Genomic DNA, 11530 nt, shown 5'->3' with positions numbered 1-11530 from the left:
AGCGCAAAGAAGGCTTGTATCATTTGAAGGCAGGACCTGCGAGAGCTTTGGTGACTGTAGCTGATCATTCCCAACAATGCATTCACCTGTGGCATCGCCGATTGGGACACCGGAATGCGGATGCGATTATGCGGATTGTCCGAGAGGAAATGGGAACCGGAATGACGATGCAGAGCTGTGGCGTTCGAACCATTTGTGATACGTGTTGCGAAGGAAAGCAGAGTCGTGCTTCATTCCCGAAAGAGTCGGAAAGTCGAACCGTAGCCGTGGGTGACCTGATTCACATGGATTTGTGTGGACCATTCGAAGAGTGTACGCCGAGCGGAAACCGATTTTGTTTGGTGATCGTTGACGACTATTCCCGCTATACTGAAGTATATTTGATGAGATGCAAATCGGAAGCTTTCGTTAGGATTCAACAATACGTTCATTTGATTGAGAATCAGTTTGGAAGGAAACCAAGAATCATGCGAGCAGACGGTGGAGGCGAATTCAACAATGGATAGCTGAAGCAATTTTGTGCAGATAATGGAATCCGGATGCAGCACACCGCTCCCTACAGCCCTCAACAGAATGGTGTAGCGGAGAGGAAGAATCGATATTTGGTGGAAATGATGAGATGTATGCTGACCGAGTCGAAGCTGGAGAAAAAGTTTTGGGGAGAAGCCATAGCAACAGCAAACTACATTCAAAATCGCTTACCAACATCATCGTCAAGCAAAACTCCTTTTGAAGTCTACTACGGAAAGAAGCCATCGTACACACATATGCGGATATTTGGATCAACAGCTTTCGTGCACATTCCGAAACAGAGACGTAGGAAGCTTGACAAGAAGGCAGAGAAGCTGACGTTCGTTGGATACGCGGATGGTTGCAAAGCATACCGCTTTCTGAACCGGATGAATTGTACAATCACTATCAGCAGAGACGCAAAATTTGATGAATACCTATATCAAGAGTCTGAAATTGCAGAACAGAATTTTAATGATGTTGTAGTAAGTCTGGAGAAGGAAATTCCTGTACCTCAAGTACCGAACGATGAGCCTGAAGCGGAACCCGAGCCAGAACCGGAACCGGAAGCAGAGGCTGAACCAGTCGAGCCAGTTGCAGATGGAGATGCGAACCCGGAACTGCATTATGAAGATGAATCGAATCATGATAAAATCACTCCCAGACGATCTTCGAGGCAAACGAAAGGAGTTCCCCCGAAATGGTTCGAGCGTATATGGGCAGTAACAGAATGTCAGGAGGAGCCAACAACATTTGCAGAAGCTATTTCGAGCAACCATAAGGAGGAATGGAAGATGGCCATGATGGAAGAAATGAATTCGATCGAAGATAACAATACGTGGAAGTTGGTTGAACTACCTGCTGGGAGAAAAGCGATCGGTGCCAAATGGGTCTACAAAATAAAAAAAGATTCCAACGGAGAAATTTCAAGATTTAAGGCGAGACTTGTAGCAAAAGGATTTAGTCAACAGTATGGCGTCGATTATGATGAAATTTTTGCACCTGTTGTACGTCAAGCAACCTTTCGTACATTATTGGCGGTGGCTGCAAAGAGAGGAATGTCTGTACGCCAATATGATATCAAGACTGCCTTCTTAAACGGCATCCTTGAGGAGGAGATCTATATGCAACAACCACCTGGATTTGTGATCAAAGGAAGTGAACGCAAAGTCTACCGATTGTTCAAGAGCTTATACGGGTTGAAGCAGGCTGCTAAGGCGTGGAACCAACGGCTTGATGCGGAACTGGAGCGTCAAGGTTTCAAGCGAAGTGAATCGGATCCATGCTTGTATGTGAAGCTCAAAGGAGGACATCATTGCTATGTATTAGTTTACGTGGACGACATTTTGATTGCAAGCGAGGACAACAATCTAATAATTGAGACGGAGAAGGCTTTGGAGACCAGATTCACGCTTACATCATTGGGAGAAGTCCACTGGTATTTAGGAATGGAAGTGAAGCGAAACAAAGAAGGAGATTTCTTTCTGAGCCAAGAACGTTACATAGAGCAGATTGCTAATTCGGCTGGATTAATAGAAGCAAAACCGTCAAAAATATCGTTAGACCCAGGATACCACAAGCATGAATCAAGTGATAGTCTTTCGGATAACAAGGAGTATCAAAAACTCATCGGTCAATTACTGTACGTATCCGTAAATACCAGGCCCGATATTTCTGCTTCTGTGTCCATCTTGAGCAGGAAAACAAGCTGTCCTACAAAAGATGACTGGGTGGAGCTCAAACGGGTGGCTCGATATCTGATGACGACCAAAAATCTGTGGCTACGATTGAGCAATACGAAGAAGGACGAAGGATTACTAGGATTTTGCGACGCTGATTGGGCCGAATGCCGAGATGACAGAAAATCCAATAGTGGTTACCTGATGAAATACAACGGTGGAACAATTAGCTGGGCATGCCGCAAGCAAACGTGCGTATCGCTGTCAACGGCTGAAGCAGAGTTCGTGGCGCTATCAGAATCCGTTCAAGAAATGATATGGTTGAAGCGGCTACTCCGCGATCTGGATGAACATCCATTTGTTCCAGTTATGTACGAAGATAATCAAAGTGCCCTGAAAATGCTAGAAAACGAAAAATTCAGCAACAGGACCAAGCATATTGATACCCGATTTCATTATGCACGAGATATCAAAATGAAACAAGAAGTAAGTTTTGTCTACTGCTGCACTGAAGACATGGTCGCAGATCTTCTAACGAAGCCTCTTGGAGCAGTTCGATTGGAGAAACTGAGAACTATGTCTGGCGTCGAGATCATGCGTTGAGGAGGAGTGTTGATGAACGAAGCAACCCATTGATCACAGTAGGCAAAGCCATTGCACTGTTATTTGACATTCATAGAAAACTTTTTTTTTTTTTTTTTTTTTTTTGAAAGGTTCCTAGCGGCACGCCGACGGATCCCATCACTGTACGCACAAGCGTCTCGCGTTTGCGCGGACAACGACAGTTCACTAGGCCTTTGGATAGGATAGAGTACGTAATCCTTCAGAAGCAGTTCACCAGCCGTGCACGGAACATGTCGTCCAGTAAGACACTGTTGCGTACTGACTCAGAAGGTTACGGTAGAAGGTGTGAAAGTTTCGGTTTTGTCATATGGTCAATTTTGTATTTGTTTTTTTTTTGTCATGTCAAGCTTTAAAGAATGTTATTGTTCATATTTATGCTGTGCCCTATAATTCAGTAATCTTTGGTGTGCCTATGATCTGTTAGATAGTCGATGTGTTTGTTATGTCCATTTTCGTTGATCCTCATTTTAGTATTGTTTTTATTATCTTTGAAAGTTGTCTTTCGTCCACATCCCTATCAGCACTATCAGCATCGGTCCAAATAAGTCCATATTAAAGAAAACCTTTCATACACTCAGTCGAAAAATCTAATTTGTCATAAATAGTCTACGTTAGTCAAAGTCGAAGTAGTCAGTTTTTGTCGATTTCGTCTTGATCACACGTTAGCTTCGAATCTATAAGCAAGCACTGTTAAATGCTGCACTTCCCACTATTAGTTACTTAGTTATTTTAAATTGATATTGAAAATTATAGAGAAAATTGAATCACGAAAGCACATCAAATGTTGAGAACTATGTATTAGCAAATTGAATACGCGAGATACTACTAATTATTTCATATTTGAATTAAATTTGTATTTGTATAGTGTATTTGTTAAAATTAACCAAATAGTGGGAAGCCCAGGAAACAGTTCAAAGTCTGCTGACTCAAAAAAGATTCCGAGACTCGTCACAAAACACAAAAATTTGCATTATGATTCACAACGACTCTCGAAACCTTCCCAGACTCAATAGACCAGAACTGTTTTCTGGGTATAGAAACTACTAGGCCCCAGCAGGTCCCTCCTGTTTATCGAGCATTTCTGATAAATCAGCCATACTCCATCTGTAGCAGCCGGTTCGCAATGAACCGTTGGAGGCGCATTAAAGTGTTAAAGGTGATATTTTCATTACAAGAATTACAATTAACATCCTTCACTTTAATACCGTCGAACCCTGTGATCTTGGCCAGGGTATTTGACATTCATAGAAAACTTAGAATAATAAATCATTCCTGAATTACACTTCAAACCATAAAGACGTGTTTTAGTCAATTGTCTGCTCAATTACCAATAGTTCCAGGGGTGCCTGGCACCCCCTAGAATAAATTTGGCACCCCCTAGAATTTTTCCGTTAACAATCACCTAAAATTACAAACTTCGCACGATAAATCAACTATGTATAACCCGGGATTACTGTGGATACTGTGAGAACAATCAACAGACTTCTTCTTCTTTTTGGCGTAACGTCCTCATTGGGACAAAGCCTGCTTCTCAGCTTAGTGTTCTATGAGCACTTCCACAGTTATTAACTGAGAGCTTCCTCTGCCAATGACCATTTTGCATGCGTATATCGTGTGGCAGGCACGAAGATACTCTATGCCCAAGGAAGTCAAGGAAATTTCCTTTACGAAAAGATCCTGGACCGACCGGGAATCGAACCCGTCACCCTCAGCATGGTCATGCTGAATACCCGTGCGTTTACCGCCTCGGCTATATGGGCCCTCAATCAACAGACTTATATTCTTCAAATTAAGCATAAAAGTGGTACTTATTTATACTAGCTTATTATTTTGTTTAGAACAACGATAAGTTAAACATTATCTTTTGGAAAAATGAAGTGTGGTGTATGACCAAAAATAACATTTTAATTTTAAACAATCAAACAATACAGTAATGATTACGGGTTAATTAACACTAGTGCGTTACGGGTGTTACGCAATTTTTTATTTTATTTTTCTTTATTATAGAGGTTTTCAGCCCTAGGCTGGTTCATCTCTTAACAGTTACGCAAATTGATCAAGGCAGGCAACAGAAAATCATTACCAGATTAGCAATTTGGGCTAATCTGGAAAATGTACAGTTAATTTGGATCGATCTTATGCTATTCAGGTTCAATTCACGGTAGATCCAAAATGATTTTTGTGACTGCTGTGGGTAGAGTCCCTTGGTGTCAGCCATTTGCTTAAAATTTGCTTGATTACATATGGACCTCTCACAGTTGACTAATTTAATAGACAATAGACACTTTCTCAAACTAAATTTCAACATGATTTCCTTCCAGCTGGCTTATTATAAATTGTATAGCTCTATAAGCTGCGTTGCAGAGCCTTGTTCAAATAAAACAAACTGAAATTCATTATTTATCACTCAATGGTCCACTGCACGAATTTCTGCTGGCCTGCTTACTCTCACACGAAATTTGTCAAATTTCGCGTGAGAGTAAGCAGGCCAGCATAAATTCGTGCAGTGGACCATACGCATAATTTAAAACTCCCAATGCTATTCCAATTTTTGGGGTAACACAGTCTTTTTTGGGGTTTATTATCGAAGTTTCGTGTCATTCCTTCAAATTTAGTATTTTAGGGCAGAAATTTTACACTGAAATACTTGCAGATGCTCTATTAATTGCCGAAGTATCCCGAAAGAAACTGTTGCAGGAATTCCTTAATTTATTAATGAACAAATCTCGATGAATTATTTGTCTGATAACATTCACTGGAATTATAGACGTGAATTATAAAAGAATTACCGAAAAAGTTTTCAAAGTAATTGTCGAGAAACTCCTCAAACATATTATCAAAGGAATATTTAATTACAAAGATAAAATAAACTAAAAAAAAAGTATCGAAGAAAATCCCGAAAAAATACAGTGGGAATTGAAAGACTTTACCGAAAGATGTTGATACCGAGATACCGAGAGTTGCTGGAGAAATTGAATAAAATATCAAATGGGTTGGTGGCATAATTAAAGGAAAATCTCTTGAGAAACTTCTAAAACGATTGGTGAAGGAACGTCAAAAAATCCGAAGAATGTGAAATTACATTTAAAAATAAGCCACTTTAACTCCATGAACTTACAAATAATATAATTAAAGGATATGCTGAAAGGTTTTTTTTTTGTAACAAATTCCAAGCTTATTCCCAAAGAAATTCTCAAAGAAATTATCGAAGAGGATACAAAGCAGTTGCCGAAGAAATTTGTCAATGTCAAAGAAATTACTGAGTGGTTTCCAAAATAAATTTGAATTGTGCAACAAATTGCAAAACAATTTTCTAATAAATTGTCGGACGAATTTCTGAGGAATGCCGAAATAATATTTCCGAAAATACAAACTTCTTGTATATTACGTACTTCTTAAAAAAGGTAGTATTTATGAATCATACTCTCAATTGCTCTTCAAAAATAAGTTCATGCTCACGTAATAGTTTTCAACTTATAAAAGATAAAGACAGTCACTATTTATGTTGAGTTCAAACCGAAAATGCAAGTTATGTTTATATTCAAATGATTGCTTGCATGCGATAAAACACAGAGTAGTAAACGCGAAGTTTAGAATGAAAATACAAATTTCCTATATTAACCTTATTTTTTTAAAGATTTTTTAGTTTTTTGCGGTTTACTGAGTTTACAATAATACAGCATTTGTCTAATAGACATTTTAAACACTTCACATTTATCTAGAAGGCTGAGTTCCACAATTTTGCAAATTAGATCAATCGGTTTGAGCGGCTGAAAAGCCACTAAATCTGGCACCCCCTGGGCACCCCCTAGGAAAAAATCCTAGATACGCCAATGCATAATGGGTACCGAGGATTGGAATCTGCTAAAACTGCTAGTGCTTCTCCACCGTATTTTAAGTAACTCGCTTGGCAGTTGATCTGCTCCAGCGGCTTTGTTGTTTTTCAACCGGCTAACCTCCTCTTCAATCTCTTGGAGGTTAGGGGCTGGAAATCTTTCGTCCTGCGCACGTACTCCTAGATCTGTTACCACGCCACCTTCGGTACTTGCAACGTCGCCATTGAGGTGCTCATCGTAATGCTGCCGCCACCTCTCGACCACCTCACGCTCGCTCGTGAGAATATTCCCGCGATTATCTCGGCACATGTCGGCTTGTGACACAAAGCCTCTGTGCGCGCAATCGTCTCGCGTCTATATGAAGGAGCACGAAGTGTTTGAGCGGACAACGACAGTTCACTAGGCCTTTGGATAGGATAGAGAACGTAAGCCTTCAGAAGCAGTTCACCAGCCGTGCACGGATTATGTCGACCAGTAAGACACTGTTGCGTACTGACTCAGAAGGTTACGGTAGAAGATGTGAAAGTTTTGGTTTTGTTGTATGGTCCATTTTGTATTTGTTCTTTTGTCATGTCAAGGTTTAAAGCATGTTATTGTGTTCAGATAATTGTTGTGCCCTGTAATTCAGTAATCTTTGGTGTGCCTATGATCTGTTAGATGGTCGATGTGTTATGTCCGATTTTGTTGATCCTCATTTTAGTACTGTTTTTATTTTTGAAAATTGTCTTTCGTCCACATCCCTAGCGCTACCAGCGTCAGTCCAAACAGCTCCAAACTATAGAAAAGATTTAATACAATCAATCGAAAAACGTAAAAATCTCTAATTTGTTATAAATAGGTTACGTTAGTCAAAGTCGAAGTAGTCAGTTTTTGTCGATTTCGTCAAATATGCGTCTTAAGTCTTGATCACCCGTTAGCTTCGAATCTATAAGCAAGCATTATTAAATGCTGCACTTTCACACTATTGGTTTCCTAGTTATTTTAAATTGATATTGCAAGAAAACATTACTAAGCATTAGATATTCGAAACATATTAGGATTTACTCACAAAACTATCATATATAAAATAATGAAAGTGAAAATTAAATCACAAGTAAATCTAATGTTGTGAATTATGAATGAGCATATTGAATACACGATTTACTACTAATTGTTGCATATTTGAATTGATTGTTAAAATTAACCGAATAGTGGAAAGCCCAGACAACAATTCAAAGTCTGCTGGCTCCAAAAAGATTCTAAGATTCGTCACAAAACACAAATGTTTCCATTATGATTCACAACGACTCTCGAAACCTTCCCAGACTCAATCGACCGGAACTGTTTCCTGGGTATAGAAACTACTGGGCCCTAGCAGGTTCCTCCTGTTTATCGAGTATTTCTGATAAATCAGCCATACTCCATCTGTAGCAGGCGGTTCGCAATGAACCGTTGGAGGCGCATTAAAGTGTTAAACATGATATTTTCATTACAAGAATTTAAATTAACATCCTTCACTTTAATACCGTCGAACCCTGTGATCTTGGCCAGGGTAAAAAACATAAAAGAATTATGGGCAAATAATTGAAGAAATCCCGGGATTCCTTTTATTTAACGGAAACCCAGGCGAAATTTCTAAATGATCCCAAAAGGAATTCAATGTCAAATCAACGAGGAAATCTCGGGAAAAATCTCTAAAGGATATGTACCTGAATGAAATCCCTGAAGGAATTCAAGGACAAAGAGTCCTTCAAAAATTCCTGAAATTCCGTCTTTGGAAGCTCTAAAAGTGATTCTTAGGCGACTTTGACGAGAAATTTGAAACAAAAAAGATAAAGCCATGAAACGTTTTGTTCTAGCGTCACCCTATGGAAACTATGGGAAAATGCTCCAAATTTGGTCAAAACAGTTTAAACGCTTTATATTTTTTGTTTCAAATATCTCATCAAAGTTGTCTAAGAACCATTTTTAGAGCTTTAAACGCACATTTTCGTGCGCTGAGAATGTTGCTACGTCATTCCGTTCAAAAGATATTGATGATTTTCTAGAAAAAATAGGCACTTTTCAAGTATTTTTCACTTGAGTTACAAAAATAACACTCCTCTAATTTTTTGATATGTTTTATAACAACATTTCTTCTTTTGAATGCGGGCCAAAGATAATTTTTATGTTTGCTCCAACCAGTCATATCACCTTTTCAAAAAACTTTGATTTGAGTTTTTGAAGCAATTCTAAAAATAGTTCGAGGTGCATTTTCCGATTTAAGGTACCGTAATCCGGGGTAACATTGATCAGAATTTTCGATCTTTCTTGAATAATTCTCTTGTAAAAGCAAACGTTACATGTTTTATATTTTCAAAACAAGTACTGGCCCTCTGATTATGTGTTAAGCTACTCGAAAAAGTATTGTAAAACTTTAAAACATGTTTAAATAGGTTTTTAAATCTAATTTTTGATTTTGTTGATTTGGGGTAACATTGATCATGTCAGTGATCAATGTTCATTTGTGGTGAAAATACCCTTACTTACTAAATTCGGGGTTGCTGATTTCGAATATGTTGTCCAAATTCTTACAAATTATGTACTTTTTAAGTTATTTTAGGATTAAAATTCTCTAAACCACGAATAACGCCTGAAAATAGGCAATGGCTTAAGGAATTGATAGCCGACTTTTAATAAATCGTATATTTTACTGAAAAAGAGCATTTTCATAAAAGTTTCGTTTATTAAATCCAACTCTAGGATATCATATTTAAGTAATACAGTGATTTCAAACCTCATATTGTATGTAGTATTCACACCGACGAACCGACGTGTCAGTGGCGATTCAAAAGTGTCCCCCCCAAATTTAACGGTCGACCACCGAAGCGAGCGATCGCTTCTGTCAAATCAGCACAGACGCGAACCGTTTCCTATATGAACACACGGGGGTTCGGTGTCGAACTATCAAATCATCGCGAGCCGTTATAGAGGTGGCGATAGTGTTCGGCTATTTTTCATCATGGCGTCGCGGACAACAAATTTGAATTTATTTGTTCTAGCTGTCACGTCGGTTCGTCGGTGGTATTCATGCCAGGCATGAATGTTTATCAATGTATCTCATTGCGTTACGAAACACAGTTATGGAAAAATCGATTTATTTCATTGTTTATGAAATTCAATTTTTATGAATTGCATGTCATTTAATAGCTAAATGATAGCAGATTATGATATACCATTCGATAGCAGAAACTGATTCAATGTAAAATACTTGTTTGAACATTTCCTGAGTTGGGTCAAGCCGATCAATGTTACCCCGCTGATCAATGATACCCCGGATTACGGTATGTGTTCCATCAGTAACCTCACGCTCCCATATTCATCCTATTCGAAAACAAGCGATTACGGCACCGATTGATTCCGTTCTTTTTGTTTTCATGGGTGCTCACTTCAAACAAAAAATACAAAAATAAGAAACAAAACAAACAGCGCATCAATCATTTGTTTTTCATAGGATGAAAATGGGAGCCACATGCTTAATAAGGGAATCAATACTCTATGTTTGAGCGAATTTTTCACTCCAGAGGAAGTCATTGAATTTACAGAGTAGCTAGTGACTGGAGTAAAGCTTGTATCCGCAATAATCAGGGCAAAGAAATACAGCTGCAACTCTGCAATAGATACATTAAAATTGCTCAAATTTGGCCTTATAACATATTAAAATGGGTTAATTTCACCTACAAAATTTCATGTGAATCGGTGCAGTACTTTTTGTTGTAGCAATGATAGAGTAGAACGTGCGCCATTGAATTTTGTACAGCCCCTAGTTTTGCTTTTCAGCGCTGTAACTTTTGAATTTTGCAAATGAAATGGCTGAAATTTTTAACACAAACCTCTCAATCTACATTTGTTGCATAGGCAAAATTTCAAAAATATCGATGCACTATCAACGATTTTACAGTCGAAACATGTATTGGGTCCGAACGTGATTTTAGCCCCTCAGACAGCAATTAGTCAGTACCCTTTATTCTTTCGATTGTACTATTGAAAGTACTATACCAATAATTATAAAATTTTGCAGGCATAATATACATATAATCAACTACCTTCTGTGAAATTTTCATGAATATTAGAAGAAAAAATCAAACGTTATGAATAGGCAAACATCACACATGAAAAACACGAAAAATTTTCACTAACACTCACCCCTATCAACACCAGCAGCTTTCAAACCAATTGATCAAAGTTGATGAAATTTAGCAAGAAAGTGTCTCTATAAGTATCATAACTGCAAACGAAATTTCATTATTGTCATCGCAAAACTTTGAACTGTAGCGTTAAAAAACCATCTATTATGCGAATGAAAATTGGTCATGATTGTACAAAATGCTTAAAACCACGTCTGTTTGATTTTCATCCACAGTTAAAAGTAATGCATCGATTTTTATGAAATTTGGCACAAACAATAAACATACTCCAAAGAGTTGTCAGTCAATTACTTGGCCAATTTTATCAATTCATTACAGAGCTACAACCATATTTCTGTGTCCCGATTATTGCGGATACAGGCTTTATCTGGAAATCTGGGTAGTTTGGTAAGTCTCTGCTGCAATCGAACAGACATGTTTTCTCCTTCATCAGACGTTTTGATGTAGTCAACATTTTTTTCAGGGAATAATAAATGTTGATAACTATCGTTTCCAACAAGCTACATCAATGTCAAAAACAAAGCAAAGCAAAAACAGTTGAAAACTAAATAGTCAAAATAGTATTTGGCGATGTTTCAAAAAAAAAAAAACTCTTGACAAAAATAGTGTACAATTTTTGAAAATTACTAGAAGATATCATTTCGAAGATTTCTCTTCCAAACATTCGTCAAAGAATTTTATCAGGAAGTTTTTCCAGGCGATGAACTAGAATACC

This window comes from Aedes albopictus, chromosome 2 (assembly GCF_035046485.1).
Source record: "Aedes albopictus strain Foshan chromosome 2, AalbF5, whole genome shotgun sequence".
In the NCBI taxonomy this organism is placed as follows: Eukaryota; Metazoa; Arthropoda; class Insecta; order Diptera; family Culicidae; genus Aedes; species Aedes albopictus.
This window is presented reverse-complemented; position numbering follows the sequence as displayed.